At 44.2% G+C, this 15442-nt stretch overlaps 1 pseudogene across 1 annotated transcript; it reads left to right on the top strand.

Annotated features, from left to right (window-relative positions):
- Positions 1-485: 485 nt before the first annotated feature.
- On the top strand, positions 486-2516 carry LOC309829094 (ferritin light chain-like; annotated as a pseudogene). Its single transcript has 2 exons — positions 486-490; positions 2004-2516. The product of its transcript is annotated as a ferritin light chain-like (transcript).
- Positions 2517-15442: the final 12926 nt, after the last annotated feature.

Raw genomic sequence — 15442 nt, 5'->3', positions numbered from 1 at the left:
ACAAAACTTCATAATCTTAACCTCAAAATCAACTCCTAAATTTATACAGAGAACCAGAGGCCTTGGGCTGGCTGCAACTGCCTGTTTGATCTTGGTTAAGGTCCAAAAAGCCAGGGAGAGTTCAAAGCAAGGCCAGGGGCAAGTCCACACTGTAATCCACGTCCCCTTTTCCTTCCGTCTGTAATCTCCCTCTCCATCCTCCGGTATGAACTACAGTAGATATCCATTTCAATAACCCTAGACACCGTAGATTCTAGAACAATGAGGAACACATCTTTTCTTATTGATACTGACAGACCCTTTGGTCAGAAAATGTCCCTCAACAGATGTTAGAGAATGTGGTTATAAACCAAAAAGGTATCTGTTACAACTTTTAAGGCTGTTTTATTTCTAGCTCTGTAAATTCCACTGGATAAGGTTTAATTTTTTTCACCCCTTTTTCTTCAGAAAGCCCTCTTGAGGGTTTAGGACACAGGAAAGCAGTTATGGCGTAAATAAGATGCTGCCTCTGCTTTTGCATTAGCCACCCCTCCTCCATCTTCCCACAAAGAAAAAGAGAACTAAAAGGACAGTTATGAAGCCGTACCAATAATAAAGCAAGAACGAGTTCTTCAAATTCATCATTCGAGTTACTGTATTTGGAAATTGAATAATGCCATTTTTTCCAATCTAAGCACGCTGGATGTTATTTCATTCGAATCATACTGTTGGAAGATGGTTTTAGATTATTTTAACTCTGGTTAAAGAATACATCCATTGATATCAAAAAGAATTGAATTGTACCCTGACTTTGAGGTGAATGACTGCCTGAGTACTGACCTAGTCTGAAATTCACTTCCTATCAAATGGGCCACCTGGCATAAGTGACTTCAGCTTAAAATTCCTAATGAGGCCACAAGCATTGGCATAAATACATGAAAGTGGAGACTTAACAATGTACGATAATGTCTTCTTTCCCAATATTTATTCCCTATAACATAAACACCTATGACAAATAAACAATGAAAGAGAGGAGTGAAAGGGACAGAAATAGTATGCTGACACAGGTGATAGTGATGACGGTTGTGTGTGGCTTTTCTCCCAAGTCACCCAGAGCCCAAGTGAGTCCTCTACCTTCTGAGATAAACATTCCTAATGTCCCACTTTTGCACCCCTGTCCCCCAGTCCTGAGTTTGGGCAGGAGTGGGAAGGAGAGCCGTTCTGTTCATATTTTCCTTGCAGAGCTCCTAAGTACTGCACGAAAATGTGCAGGGCAGAGTGCCAGATGTCTGATAATGTAAAATCAGGGGAAGGCTTGAGTGTCATGGCATGTGTATATATATCCCTCGGAAAATGCCATCTGCCATATCTTTCTCACCCCACGTGTTTTGTTTTTGTTTTTGTTTTTTGCAATGTGCTGTTGACATTCCTCCATTGAGAAGGTATGTTCCCTACCTTTGAACTTGAGAAAATCTTTGTAGCTGCCTCGACAAATACAATGCAGTGGAAGTGACAGTGTTTGACCTCTGAGGCAAGGTCACAAAAGGCCACGTGGCTTCTGTGTGGCTCTCTGTCTTTCAGGATCCTCACCTTGGCAACCCAGCCACCACACTGTGAGGAAGCCCTGGCCACTTGGAGAAGCCACTTGCAGGTGTCCCAGTCGCAGCCTTAGCTCAGAGGTGGTCCTAGGCAGGGGGCGGGGGGAGGGAAGGAGGGCTTAGGCTGGCGGGGGTGGGGGTGGTGGAGACGGAGGGGGCCGGAAGTGACTATACTGCTGCTCACTAACTGACCTGAGGAATATTGAGTTTCCGACAGGTCGCGCGGCAGGCCTGCGGATCTGTCTCTTGCTTCAACAGTGCTTAGAATGAACGTACCAAGGGATACCCCTTGTTCCAGCCTCCGACCGCCCTCCAGCTTTTTTTTCAGTTGCAACCTTTGGAATCAGCCACTCAGCTACCCTCGGCCACTGGAACCAACCAACACCAGTTTTTGAGGCTAACTCCTTATTACCAATCAACCCTGAGCTCCCAGATTCGTCAGAATTATTCTACCAAGGTAGAGGTTGCCTGGTCAACCTGCATCTGCAGGCCTTCTATACCTACCTCTCTCTGGGCTTCTATTTCGACCACGACGATGGGGCTCTTCAGAGTGTGGGCCACTTTTTCCGTGAATTGGCCAAGGAGAAGCGCCAAGGCACTGAACGTCTCTCGAAAATACAAAACCAGTGCAGCGACCGTGCCCTCTTCCAGAACGTGCGGAAGCCATCTCAAGATGAGTGGGGTGAAACCCAGGACGCTATGGAAGCCGCCATTCTCATGGAGAAGGACCTGAACCAGGCCCTTTTCGATCTGCATGCCCTGGGCTCTGCCCGCACAGACCCTCACCTCTGAGACTTCCTGGAGAGCGGCTTCCTGTATGAGCAGGTGAAACTCATCAAGAAGATGGGTGACCACCTGACCAACCTCCGCAGGCTGGCTGGTCCTCAGGCTGGGCGGGGCCAGTAGCTCTTTGAAAGGCTCACCCTCAGGCATGACTAGGAGCCTCTGAAACCCAGCGGCCTTTGAGGAGCCCCTGTGGTCAGAAGGCCTGAAGCCTTCTCTGCAGCCACTCGGCAGCTTTTAACTACCCTGGAGCCCTCCCCCAAGCCTTGGACCAAATGGAAATGAAGCTTTTGGCAGCCAAAAAAAAAAAAAGGAATATTGAGTTTCCCATTTGTGCCGGGCAGTGTTGTAGAAGCTGGGCTACAGCTATGAGAAAAACAGACAAAAATAGCCCCCTTCTCAGCTCCTTCTGTAGACTCTGTGAATCTAACTTCCTGAGCCTTCCACAACTGGGAGAACCAAGCTCAGATTTTATATAATCCTGACCAAGTTTTGTAATTACAGTGAACACATGTCATAGGAATTTTTTTTTTCTTTGAAATAGAGTTCCCCTTTGTTACAGATGAATAAAAAAGGCCTAGGGAGGTTGACGGTGATTCGCCTTCATCTGACTCTTGGGGATGACAGCTAAGTCATCTTCGCTCCTTACGTTTTACTATTTCCATAGAACAACCAGGGTCTGCTTCCCCATAGATAGCCGATTATGATTAGTAACTTACACAGCAGACACTCCTGTCCAGGAGGCACTTGGGTGGGAAATGGAGAAGATTCCTGCCCCCTTTCCCCACCTCGGCTGGGTGAGGGGCCCCTCCCTGTCGCACAGCACCCTGCATCCCACCCCCACCCCACCCCCGCGCTGTTCTTTCTGCTCTTAGAGTGCTCACTGTGGATGGATGTCCTTTGAGGGTAGGGAGAGTGTGAGCCTCCTTTCTAGAGCCACAGTGCCTAGTAGAGGTCTAGGTGCAGAATAAGTGAGCAGTGAAAGTTTGGGGAATATAGAATGAATGAACACAGGGTGGTACCACCCCTGACTCCATTCGCCGTTAGTATCCTGTGCTACGTTTTCTTGGCCGCCCCTGCTCTGGGAAATAGGGAAATGCAGGAAGTAGCTCCTCCTTCAGGGAAAGATTTTTGCTCAGCTGCAGGGAGTGTGGTCAGAAGAAAGCCCTCAGCTGTCAGCTCTTCCAGAGTCTGCTTTATCTGCAGAGAGCCACCTTGCGCAAGGTCATGCCATATTCTGGCTCCCATGACTTAATAGAAGAGGATATAAAGTAGCTATTTTGGCCCAATGGGGGACAACTCAGATGGGTACTATTTTACTCTAAAACTCCCTGCCTTGTAAACTGAAACTTTATTTGGCCCCCTCTGTCCATTCCTTCTTCCCATCTTCCTTTCATAGGTGCTGGTCCTGAAATAAACATTTTATACCCCAGACTCCATCTCAGCATCTGCCTCTGGGGAACCCAACCTGCAATGACTTTCTCTTGCCTTTGGTTCCTTCGTAAGACTCTTACCTTTGGTCAACTTGGCTATTCACCGAGTTAACTTAACAATGTTTGTTTTGTGAAGGTCTTAAAGTATTCAATTCTGATTATGGCTCAGGAGACAACTGACAGCTCCAGACGAAGGCTGGGTTTAATATCCAAGGAGTGCTCACTTGGAAGGGTTGGTAATGCCTTTCTCATTGCTGCTTAGAAACATATATTCGGCTGAAATTAGACATTTTTATGAAATCGCTGCATCAACTGATAATACCCAGGCTGTAGATTTTCTTTTTTTCTTGTTTAGCTTCAGCTGACAGATACCAGTTTCACACCAAAGATTCCCTGCCCTCTGGAATTTTGCTCCCTCAGGTCCTACGTGCCTTTGTACCTCTCTGATGCCCTCAGACTCTTCTTCCCCATCTCCATTTTCTTCAATTGTTCTTAGGGGGAGTGTTAGTCTGTTACAAATTAATCTGCCACAGCTAGAGGCAGAATTGTCCAGGATCACCTTCCTTTCAACTCCTTAATCTTAACTAACAGAAGTGATTTGAAAGAGTAGATGTTATCTTTTGTAGAGAAGAGGAACTAAGATCAAAAGGTTTTTAGAGGAAAAAAATGTAAGATTGAGCAGGTTCTGGAGAAGCATGCGTTGCTTTTTCAATCAGAATTGTATTCCTTAGATTCATCCTTTTTTTAAAAAAAGAATTATTTGTTTATTTATTTGGCTGTGCCCCATCTTAGATGTGGCACACAGGATCTTCGTTGTGGTGTGCGGGATCTCTCTTTTTTTTTTTTTTTTTTTAGTTGCGGCATGCGGGATCTTAGTTGTGGCATGCGGGATCTAGTTCCCTGACCAGGGATTGAACCCAGGCCCCCTGCATTGGGAGCTCGGAGTCCTCCCCTCTGGACCACCAGGGAAGTCCCCCTTAGATTCATCCTTAATTAGGAAAATGTGACTTTCATTTACCCATAAACACATTCAAGTTTCAATTCTTCCTGGTATTAGTTTTTGTTTCCTTATGTTAGTTTTCTCAATTCTACCACTGTAATTGTACTTAACAGAGAGTTATCATAAGTTAAATTTTTGAGTTAAACTCACTCCTTTGTTCTGAAAAAACTTTAAATCTCAAGTTAACTCTCAATTATTTACAGTAAAATGTAAGGGGAATTTGTATTCATAATTCAAATCAATGAATAATTGAAAATTTTTATCTTTGGCTTCAGATGCTGGTCATATTCTGCTTGTTAAAGATTCATCTTCTGGGTAATATTTTACTTAAACAAATATATTGACTTTTAAATCTATCTTTCTTGGCTAAGCAACCTTTCCTTTTTATCCGTGTGTGTCAGAGTTAGCATGTACTTTTAAGATTTTGTACATCCTTCATCAGTTGTATGGCATTCCATTGTCTTCTATAAGGTACTCCACAACAATTATTACGGTAATTGGAGTCCTTTGTAAATATTGATGTTTTCGGCTGTGCATACAGTTAAGTTTTCTTTTTCTCCTTTCTGTCTATAATAGATAATAACAATACTTTGAGTCTCCATTGTGTTTGTTTCATATTCAAGGAATAGAAGAGATTCCACAGTCACAGTGCCAAACCCCTGATGGCTAGTTGGTGAAGATCTCTACTATCTAGGTAGAGATGAGGCAATGCTCAGAGGGGAGGAAAAACAAACAAAGGAAGAGAAAGCCTCTCTGAGCAGATTAGAGCAAAATTCAGGTCTATTGACAAATGCTGCTGGAAGAATGACCTTCCCCCCCAAGCACCTGCTGGGATTCTGTGCCTTTGAGAAGGATTTGGAACAAAAGCGATTCAGTTAGGTGTTCAAGAGAACACTTTAGCTGGTCAACCAAGGCAGCCTTGCTCCACTGGATCTGACTCTTGCCAAGACCTTTATTTTCTTAATCTGAAGACACTATGATTTTCTGATTTGTACTCAATTTATGTCTAGTTGGTTGGTGGTTCGTCCATTAATTAATTCATTCAGGGATTTCAGACCTACTCTGCGTGGGCACCACCCATTTGCCAGTGCTCTGTCATATACAGCATATAGGGTCTTCCCTTTTTATTTTTTATATTTTTGCGATACGCGGGCCTCTCACTCTTGTGGTCTCTCCCGTTGCGGATCACAAGCTCCGGACACACAGGCTCAACGGCCATGGCTCATGGGTCCAGCCGCTCCGCGGCACGCGGGATCCTCCGGGACTAGGGCACGAACCCGTGTCCCCTGCATCAGCAGGCGGACTCTCAACCACTGCGCCACCAGGGAAGCCCAGGGTCTTCCCTTTTTAAAACCCACCACTCCCCTGCCTTCCTCCTCCCTTCCTTGACCAGTCCCACATTTTCTCACTGGCACCCCATCAGATCCTAGGGGAAAAGACTAATGATGACTCAAGAAAGGAAAGGGAAGCTCACTCCCGAAGCTACTTCAACGGCTCTTGGTTCTCCAGCCTCTGTTCTGATTTGTGTTTTAGTTCACAAGCTCCCCTACCTTTTCTGTTGAAGGACCCAGGATATATTACCTAATTTTTCTTTGCAAAGTAGATGAGTTTCACTTTGGACCTTCAATGCTTACCTTTAATACCTAAACTGTATTTGGCCTTGTCATTCCATACAGAGACAAAGTGAATGAAGAGAAAGGAACTGGAGGAGAAATGTTTTTGTTCTTCGTTTCTTATTGCTGTAAGCAGTGAAGAGCGTTAGAAAACTTCCAAGGGACTCTATACTTCAGAGACAGGAGGTTAGGGAGAAGTTATTGGACCATGTCGTATTCCGTAGCTGACTAGGGAGACGAGAGACTTTGGTCATAGGAACAGATGGTGGTGATGGGATAGGAGGTCTAGGGCTAATCCTGGGACCATCAGAAGAAAATAAAAGGCTTATGGAGTACCATCTGTACCAGCTCGCACATGCATGATCTAATTTAGTGTTTCCAAATGTCTTCCTTGGAACACTAGTCCCAGGAGATGTTCTACAAGAAAAGGGGCCTGGATTTAAATACGTTTGGGAAAAGCTTTAAATCACATTCCTGTCTCAAGATGTCCTGCAGTAAGAAATCAGTTGAATCTCTCCCCCTCATCTCATTAGCGGGATTGCTGCACCAAAAGGTATGTGCATTTACAATGTTGGTAGATACTGCCAATTCGCCTACATATGAGACCTTATTGTGATCCAGCATTTTCCTATTTTGATAACACTTATGAATATCCTATAGAGCTTATGTTCCAGAAAACACAGGTTTGGTATACTGGTCAATTTTTTTTTTTTAATTTATTATTTTTGGCTGCGTTGGGTCTTCGTTGCTGTGCACGGGCTTTCTCTAGTTGCGGTGAACGGGGGCTACTCTTCGTTGCGGTGTGTGGGCTTCTCGTTGCGGTGGCTTCTCTTGTTGCAGAGCACGGGCTCTAGGCACACGGGCTTCAGTAGTTATGGCACGCGGGCTCAGTAGTTGTGGCGCACGGGCTTAGTTGCTCTGCGGCTTGTGGGATCTTCCCGGACCAGGGCTCGAACCTGTGTACCCTGCATTGGCAGGCGGATTCTTAACCACTGCGCCACCAGGGAAGTCCCACTGGTCAATTTTTAATCTTCCAACTTGTATACAGTGTATATTACTGTCCTTTTTCTACAGATGAGGATCTGAGGCTTAGACACTTGACCACTACTTATGAGGTTGACTCTCTCTCTACTCCCAACCTACTGGATACCCACCCTCTCCACCCTACCCTGGTGCAGATTCCAACAGAGGCTGTATTTGCAGAAGCACTGACTCCTACTGCTGGGGATTGAACTCTGGACATTCTCCTCTGGAAGAATTGTGCAGTGCACAGTGGTTAGATTTCTACGTCTTTTTAGGACAGTGTTTTATATTTCTGGTAGGTTATTAGCTATTGCGGTTTTCCCCTGTGATTCGAACTTGCTATATATAGCAGAGTTTTAATGATAGTGATCATAATAACCACCATAATTTATTGAGCATCTACTGTATGCAAGGCACTTAAGACATATCATTATTTGTCACAACAATCCTGCACTAGAGAGATACTTCTAAGAGGGTATGCTCATCTTCATTTGAGGCTCTGAAGGGTTGTGACTTGACCAAGGTTACATGGAACCCAGATTTGCTCGGTTTTGTCTGACTTCTCTGAATCATACTGCCTTTTTGTTGAACATGTATTTTGAGCCCCTACCAATAACAAATGTTTAGAACACACCTGGTTGCATAATTTGACGTTACCCTGATCCCAAATCTCATTGACAATGACTGGCTGCCTTTGTCTCCAGATATGACTCTTTTTTATCCCTGTTTGCCCACCCATTGATGAAGGTCTGCTTTGGTTTAAACACAGTTAAGCTATGAGATTATATGTTCTTATCCTTCACTCCCTGTTATCCCCTGACGCTTTCCCTCTCTTTTTTCTTGTCCCTCTGTTCTTCTCTTTCTTCTTTCATTTTTTACAAGACTGGTGAGGTTTGGTCTTCTCCCAGAATGTAACACCTTTGCCTTCTGCCCTGTTGGGCACCAAACAAAAGACCTTGCGAAGTAAATTAAAATGACAGGAGAAGGTCGGTGATTCTCAATGTTTTCATCCGGCAACGTTCTTCCCCCACCTTTCACCTCCTTATCCCATAACCCAATTTTTCCTGCATCTTCCTTCCCCTCTTACTTTCCCTTCCCCCTGGTAGGGAGGTTTTCCTTCCAAGGGGCAAGGGATAGGGGAGGATGGTAAAGGTAAAGCATAGACCAGGTATGGGAGGGGTGTGAGGTGGGGGACAGTGGGGCCAGGAAGGGAGTGAGCGGAAAGGTCCTTACGTTACAGAGAGGGCTGAGGATATGCAACAGAAATCTCAGGGATGGGCAGTGAGGAAGCAGAGGAAAGAGCAACGGAAAGAGGAGACAGAGATTAGAGGGCTGGAGGGAGCCTGCACTAGAGTAAGACCAGGGAGCTGACAGGATCAGGTGGAGGCAGGTGACAACACAGACATTTTGGAGAACAGAAGGGCATTCAGGGAGGAGAGCCAAGGCCACACAGGGTCGACTGCTTTTTTTTTTTTTTTTAAGGATTAAGGATGAATCACTGTTTTCATCAGCATCAGTGCACACGCCATATGTTAGGTGTTGCTGGAGTGGAAAACACGTTGCACTGACAGAACAGGCTCCACGATAGCCTCCCACTCCTCCCTGTTGGAGGCCGGGGAGAGCATCCTGGGGGTTTAGACTCCCCCAGAGGTGACGTAATGCTTCCCAGGCGTCTCTTGGTGCGTGACCTTCACCCATTCCCTCCTACAAAGTGCAACCCAAACCGATATAAGTCTGTAAACCTTCCTTGACGGCTCAAAGGTTAGAAGAGAATTGGGGGTTCACTGCACCACTAACGACAGATCCCATGGTAAAGGCTCAACAAACACTCGGTAATTAGTTACAGAGAAAAGAGGAACAGGATACTAATTTAGGTCAGAGACTCCTCTGAAAATCTGATGAAAGCTACGGACCCTCTCCCCAGAAAAAAGCACGTGTGCCTATACATAACCCGATTTTATTTATAACGTCAGGATGTTCACTAAAGTCCTGAAGCCCAGGCCAAGGCGGCCTATGGACCCCTGGGTAAGAAGCCCTGACTTGGAGTATATGAAATACCTTTGTGTCCACGAATCACGGATCCGACCAAAACCCCGGAGGTAGGGCAGATGCTGCCAGAGGGACAGAGGAGGAGACTAGGTACAGAGGTGGGCGACTTCCTTCCACTTCTGCTACGAGGCAGTGTGGGGCTAAAACTTAGAGCTCTCATGCCAGGCTTGTTCCATTGCCCGCCGAACATTTGCAGCCTGCTGTTAGAAAGACAGACTTTTTATTTTTTTTTATTTTTAAGTTTCTGGTCGTTATTATGGCTTTTAGAAAAGGGAGAAGTTAGATTATACTTCTCTTTATCCTTTGACTGAGCCAATAGCACATTTTCCAGCTCAACTACACATATGGTTGCTGCATCTTTCCCTTTGTCAGAAAAAACCTACCTGTCATGGGGTCCACGTATGATTGGATGACACATACTGCAGGTCACAGTTAACAGGAACCGCAATGCAACCCGATGTGCTGAAGTCTGGTGCAGCCTCCTAAACCAACACCTGGACCAGGTAACATTCCAGTCACTTGCTAGTCTGAAAACTCTTCTTGTCAAGCAGGGCATCCTTCTCTGCAGCGTTTAATGATAGAACAATGTATGCTGGGAAACGGTAAGCCATGGAAAATGAGTATGATACTGCATGGAAGTTTCCTTTCATCAGATGATAAGCTAGTGTGAGTTTATATATTGTTTTGTTGGGATTTTAACAGGGTTTTTTGGTTTTATTTTTGGCTTTGGAATATCCCTATTATAATATTCTGCATACTCAAATCTCAAGAATTTATCACTAGCGTAGTAGCTCTCAATATAGGATGTGCATGAAATTCCCCCTTGGGGAGCTTGTTAGAAAATCTTGGACCCCAAGCACTAGGCTAAGTGCTTGATTTTATAGGTCAGGCATGGGGCTGGGGGTCTGCGGTGTAAGAAGTTCCAGGAGTGGGTTTGCTGCAGAAAGGTGGAAGATGTGCTCTGAGAAATTCTGACTTAGGGGATCAGAGAGGCACCTAGTCTGTATCTCTGGTGTACAGAGTCTCATCTTGGAATTCCCGATTTATTTTTCTACCCCTGACTTATCAAGGATGATGAGCTCCTTCCTGGCAGAGAGAAATCTCATGCTCACGTTTCTATTCCTGAATCCTGATGCAATTACTGGTTGTTGACTGCATGAGAGAATAGAAATGGTAGTTAAAATGTCAGAGGATGAATATTAATATGTTGAGATATTTCAATTTAACACTACTATTATGAAACAGAAATCTTTACTTAACCAGTAGAAATCCCACATGCCATAAAATCCTAAAAGGAAGGAGTTTAAGCGCTCAGGGTAATTCACAATTTCCTTTCTCCCTACTTTCTGGATGTACATCTGCTTGAAGTTAAGACATTTTCTGCTGTTTTGGAAAACATAATTTGGAAAACAGCAACTGTATGTAAGCACGCACTTTGTAGGTAGGTGTTGTGGTGGATAAAAAGCTACAAGATTTGGTTCCCTTTCCAAGTAATTACAGTCTGGTAAGGGAAATGGGATGTCCAAGCACGTGGGTATCTACACACCAAGGCAGATGCAGTGAGAGCCGGGAAGTGGACGGGAGCTGGGATCCGGGCTGCCAGTTAGAATTGTCTGGGGGTTGAAGAGGTTATTCCAGGTTTGAGCAAAAGCAGGAATGTGAGTTTGTAAACATCTGACTGTTTCTTTTCAGTCTAGCATTCTTTTTCCTTCTTCTGGGACCAGCACCTCCTTTTACTTTGGAGGAATCCCCCATCTCCGCTGCATGTGGTCTCAGTGGTTCTGGCCTTTCTCCAGACAAGGAGTGGTATCCAGTTAGACTAAGCAGACTCTGCTTCCCCGGAATTTGGAACTTGAACCCACAGTTCCGAAGTTGGGAAACCACCGGACCTGATTTCTCATGATAGTCGAATCCTAAAACCGCTGTTCTTGTGCTCCCGCACAGGAAAAGATGGAACATAAACAAGTGGAGACCAGACTGAAGGGACATAAGTGTTTGGGAGGCAAGGAGTTCCCTGTTACTGGAGGTATTCTGGTCGTGGCTGGATGGCCACTTGGTAGGGATGTTACCTAAGAGATTCAAGCATCAGATGAAATGACCTTGAAGTTCATCTTCAACCTAAAATTCTAGAACTCTTGTTAGTCATATACTGTCAGTGACTGATCCCCAGAACATATATCCCTGGAGTCCAGGACAGTTATAGCACACAGTGACGAGGAAGGCATGTATATGAGTTGTCCCAGGCTTATCTGTGGTACCTTCAACAGCACCTCTGCCGTTACAGGATCTCAACACTAAACGTGTAAACGTTCCCCTTAGGGTTTGGGCAAGTGCACGTCTACTTGGATAAAAGGCATTTTGCTTTCCCTACATGAGGCAATAATTTGTAAGCCATATGTGTTACGACTGGCTTTTAAAGCAGCAGTCGCCGTAATAAAAAATTCAGCTTATGGGAAATTTCAACCATCTCTCTGCTCAGTTCTTTCATTTCCAGTGGGGTTTGGCTGGGGCCTTGAGAAAGGAGGAAATTACCATAGTAGTAGAATTTTCAAACCAAGCCGTTATAGTCATGAATGAGGTTGAAGTAAGAAACAGGAAATAATGAGACAAATTTACGATTTACTTCAATGCCTTCCATTTTCAAAGTGTGTTTTTAAATATTTTTTTCCAGAATAGCGACTTACCTATCCACAAAGCTTGTTGTCGTGGGCTCCTGGACTGGCAAAGAAAAACATTGTAAGGGCCTGTTTTGAACCATTAAGGCTCCTAGTGATAGGTTACAGATCAGCTTTCACATTTACTCTCTGCAAGTTACAATCCCCGAAGATGATCAACAGCAGACAGTTACTCTGTTTCAGCACATCCGTGAGGACGTACATAACATATAATAGGATACATAATCTCTTAAGTTTCTGTCTCAAGATGGGCCACCATTCGGCAAGCACATGGGCATTTGCAGGATGCTAAATGTGGCACAAGTTAAAATTTGGTGGGATGTCACATAAGCCACATGGCTTCTTCTGGAATCTACTGAAGATGTGAAAATGACAAAGAGCATGGAGGTAGTGTTAATGTTGATTCAATGAACATTTATTGAGCACATAGCATATTCTGGGGGATAAATAAACATGGTCCCCAATCTTGCTGGAGAGACCAATACATATAAACAACTAATTACAATTCCAGGTGGTTAAGAATGCTTATGTAGAGTGTGATACGCAAGCTCTCTCTTTGCTGAGTGCTAAGGTGGGTGCTCTAATGATTTCTACAGAGGAACTGAAGTTGCATAGAATTCACGGAGAGAAGGTGGGAAAGAGTATTGTAGAAGGTGGGAAAGAGTATTGTAAGCAGAAGGAATTATAAGAGCAAAGGCTTGGAGGTATGACCATGTGGGACTTGTTTAGAGGATGACGGGTAATCTAGAGCCATGCTACTCAAAGCATGTATCATCCCCAGACTAGCAGCATTTTCATCATCTGAGGATTTTGTTAAAAGGCTGATCCTTATTTAGTACATCTGGGAAGGGCCCAAGGTCATGCATTTCTTACAAGTTCCTGCTGATGGTCCAAACACACAGTCTGAGCAGCAAGAACTAGAGTGTCTGAGTGTAAGGTGTGTGTTGTGGAATAACAGGACACAGGCTGTGGAGGTCGTCCATGCAGTTCCGAGGAGTGGGCAGCTGATACTTTAGGCAATGTCTTTGGGGTAAGGACACCTGAGTTCTATTTTTACCTTTGCAATTGTCTCCCCTTGTGCATAGACATCATTTCATAGGACTGTTAATTATTGTCACTCATCTTGAACTACTTTGAATTCCCTGGCTAAGAGGTGTTATTGAACGACTCTAAGTACACTGGTGCTTGGGGGGCTTGGAGGGACCTAAAAGAAATGACTAAGAGAAACACCGTGTGGTGTTAAGATACAAAGCAGATGGCCTGTGTCCTAGCACACTTGACATGGTGCCCAAACCTGCTGGAACAATTGTTCATTTATTCACTCAGTCATTCAACCCCATGCCTAGCTCTGTATGCTCAGTCCTGGGGGCCTCGAGAGGGGCTTGGTGGTGGGATGGTGAGGAGGGGAAAAGGTACCATTTTGACCTGGATTTGAACCCAGACTTGGAAAGCAGTTTTCTTTATCTGGGTAACTCTGAGACAGAGCGAAAGAAAAAGCATGGTCTGGGTTACATGTAGAATTTGAATAACTGTAGGATAAGAGTTCGATGGAGAGGACTGATGAGGTGTCACTGAGAGGTGGATGGATGATGTACACAGCTGTGGGCAAACCACAGCCTGAATGTCTATCTTCTGAGCCGTTTTGGAAGCACAACAAGAGGTCATCTAGATAAGCATTAATGTAATCAAGACATGGCTCCACATATCAGCCCAGAAGAATGACACAATTTTAGCTTGACCCATACTTGGCCCAATTTATAACCTTAGAAGAATTAATGATACCTAGATGGATTTCTAGCTGTTCTTTTTTTGATTATTATTATTTGGCTTTCAGCCTGACTAAGATGGAAAGGACCTGACTGTTTGCCAGAAAATGGATTGCTAGCTGATGGGAAGAGAGATAGAAAAGTGATTGGGATTTCCCCCTACCCATCACTCTTCTCAGACGAAATAAAGCAGAGAGTGAAAGGAATAAACTCTGAAATCCTCTACCTCGTGAGAGGACTCCCATTCGTTTTATTGAATAGCAACTTCGGGCCAGGGACTTTTTATAGGATATCCCACTTAATCCTCAAACAGCCTTATGATCAACTACGTTACTAATATTTACAGTTAAGTAAGTTGAGACTCAGAAAAGTAAAGTAGTTTTTTGCCCAAGGTGTCACAGCTTTTAAGTTGCCGAGTCAACTTTGAATCCAGCTCTCCCTGGCTACCCAGTTCTACCTGCCCTCTGGTGCAATGCCAATCTGTGCCATGCACACTTGCACTTGACTTGAAAGACATAGGATCTAAAATTAATGATTTAATTAATTCACGGTCCCTGCACTAGTGGACCTAATGATGTCACCTGTGTCAGGGATGAGGGAAATTCTCAGTGAATTCCTGGAAAAGTTTCTGAATGAGAAGGGGGAGTGTCATCTTGAACCCCTTTAGAGATTTTTATCCCTCCAGGAAAGGGTAAGACTTTTTAATGTCCATAGTGTCTTAAACCCTAAGGAAGCTGTATTCAGCCCTCTAGGAATAGAGAATTCTTTGTTAGAGAAGTTTTTCCAAAAGGATTGGAGATGGCTCATGAAACTCTCATTAGACATCTGGAAAATTAAGATGAATCAAAGATCAGGCATATTCTTGAGGCTTTAGACCCTACAGTCTTCTCCTTTCTGAGAAGGCTCCAAATGGAAGTTAAGAGAAGGATTAAGGATTAAGGCCCTGGCACAGGGTATTTTCCTATTTTATTTGGGAAAGTCATGATGGTCCATTGGGAAGTAGAACCTGAAGCAGGTGGGTGATCGTAAGGCTATTTGTGGGCCTGGGAGAAGGCTCAGAGCTAGTGTGGTCTGGTAGAGACAAACAAACAAACAAACAAAACAGCTCTGGAGTAAGTGGACCTGTTTTGAATTTTTAGTTCAACCACTTAGTACCAAGTGAGCTTGACAAGTTGTTTAAAGTCTCTGAGGATGAATTTCCCCAGCTATAAAATGAGACTTCTAATACCCATCTCTCAGGAATGGGAGATAAATGAGATGATGTATATGTAAAGAGCCTAGCATGATGGCTAATGTCTAATAGGTGCTCAGAGCATGTTGCTACAGTAAAACAGTATTTATCTAGGAGATTAAACTTTGCAGTAGGGAAACAATGAAATCATAAAATAGTTCTCAAAACATTTACAAAAATGATCCTCCATCAAAAATAACTAATAAATAAATAAATAAAAGCATTGTGATAACTGAAGAACCATTCGTCATGATCTTTGGGTTGAGATGATGGTGAGGTGGTGGGGACCCCA

The sequence above is a fragment of the Grampus griseus genome (genome assembly GCF_964374135.1).
Source record: "Grampus griseus genome assembly, chromosome: 10".
Classification (NCBI taxonomy): Eukaryota; Metazoa; Chordata; class Mammalia; order Artiodactyla; family Delphinidae; genus Grampus; species Grampus griseus.
Note: the sequence above shows the minus strand (reverse complement) of the source record. Positions and strands in the feature narration are given on the sequence as shown.